The following is a 1,996-nucleotide window of genomic DNA, read 5'->3' on the forward strand; positions in this document are numbered from 1 at the left end:
GATCTGTGAATCAGCTCCCAAGTCAGCCTAATCCCTGACTGCCTCAGATAACATAGTAAAGGGTTTAAAACCTGAACTGACATTACAACCACCACCAATTAAAGGCATGCTAGAACTCGTCATCTGAACCTAACTGGATTGATCGATAAACAAAAAATTCACCCTTCTTCAGCAGAGTCTCACAACACATTACTCAGAATTTTGAAGATGTAATCCAAAATTGCTCAGCATACAAATAACAAAAAAAAAAAAAAATTGGATAAGCTTTCCAGGGAAACAATAATCAACAAATGTCAACTCCAAGATGACCCAGATGTTGAAATAAGTGTTTTAAAGTAGCTATTATAACCATCCTCCATGAAGTAAAGGTGAACACCCTTGAAATGAATGGAAATGAAGTTCTTGACAGAGCAATAGAAAACATTGGAAAAAGAAAAGGGACAAATGGACATTTTCTCAAGAAAAGAATGGAGATGACAAAAAGAAAAAGTTGGCAAAATTAAAAATTGATTAAAAGGAAATATCTAGCTTTTCTCCCCCCTAGTGCTGCTGGGCCTGCAAGTCCATGTGGAGCCGCAGATGCGGGTCTCTATTCGGCAGGATGGGGTTTGTTAAAGTTGTTAAGAATAAGGCCTACTTTAAGAGATACCAAGTGAAATTCAGAAGATGACGAGAGAGGGTAAAACTGATTACTATGCTCGGAAATGCTTGGTGATACAGGATAAAAATAAGTACAACACACCCAAATACAGAATGATAGTTCATGTAACTAACAGAGATATCATTTGTCAGATTGCTTATGCCCGTATAGAAGGGGATATGATAAGTCTGCAGCTTATGCACACGAACTACCAAAATATGGTGTGAAGGTTGGCCTGACAAATTGTGCTGCAGCATATTGTACTGGCCTGCTGCTGGCCCGCAGGCTTCTCAATAGATTTGGCATGGACAAGATCTATGAAGGCCAAGTGGAAGTAACAGGAGATGAATACAATGTGGAAAGCATTGATGGCCAGCCTGGTGCTTTTACGTGCTATTTGGATGCAGGCCTTGCCAGAACTACCACTGGCAATAAAGTTTTTGGGGCCCTGAAGGGAGCTGAGGATGGAGGCTTGTCCATCCCTCACAGTACCAAACAATTCCCTGGTTATGATTCTGGAAACATGGAATTTAATGCTGAAGTACATCGGAAGCACATCATGGGTCAGAATGTTGCAGATTATATGCATTATCTAATGGAAGAAGATGAAGATGCTTACAAGAAACAGTTCTCTCAATACATAAAGAACAACGTTACTCCAGACATGATGGAGGAGATGTATAAGAAAGCCCATGCTACTATACGAGATAATCCAGTCTATGAGAAGAAGCCTGAGAAAGAAGTTAAGAAGAAGAGATGGAACTGTCCCAAAATGTCCCTTGCCCAGAAGAAAGATCGGGTAGCTCAAAAGAGGGCAAACTTCCTCAGAGCTCAGGAATGGGCTGCTGAAAGCTAAACCAAACGGCAATTTTTTATGAGAATTTTCCAAATACAATAAACTTATTGAATAAGCAGCTAAAAAAAAAAAGATAGAAAATAAGAAATATCTAGTCTAAATAACAGAGAGAAAAAGATTCAAAATAAAAATGACCAGAGCCCCTAGAGCCAATGATAATATAATAATAACATCAAAAGACCTAGTATTTGTGTCATTGGTAAAGAAGAAAAAGGTTGGTGCAGAAAAATATTTGAAGACATAGCAGATGAAAAACATCCCCCAAGTTTGATTAAAATATAAATTTATAAAAAATTCAAGAAGTTCAGAAAATCCCCAAAAGGTTTAAACTCAAACAAAAGACTTAAGTGAAATTATATCAGAGGGAAACTTGTAACTTTAGGAATGTAGGGAAAGAGAGAAATGGTAATACCCAAATAAATATAATTTATTCTTTTTCTTCTCTCAGTTCATTAAAATATATATGACTTTTGAAAGCAAATTTTATAAGATTTTCTGGG

At 37.1% G+C, this 1,996-nt stretch overlaps 1 pseudogene across 1 annotated transcript; it reads left to right on the forward strand.

Annotated features, from left to right (window-relative positions):
• The first annotated feature begins 586 nt into the window (after nucleotides 1-586).
• Nucleotides 587-1,502, forward strand: LOC123643300 (annotated as a pseudogene). The gene has a single exon (XR_006736749.1). The product of XR_006736749.1 is annotated as a 60S ribosomal protein L5-like (transcript).
• Nucleotides 1,503-1,996: the final 494 nt, after the last annotated feature.

This window comes from Lemur catta, chromosome 8 (assembly GCF_020740605.2).
Source record: "Lemur catta isolate mLemCat1 chromosome 8, mLemCat1.pri, whole genome shotgun sequence".
NCBI lineage: Eukaryota > Metazoa > Chordata > Mammalia > Primates > Lemuridae > Lemur > Lemur catta.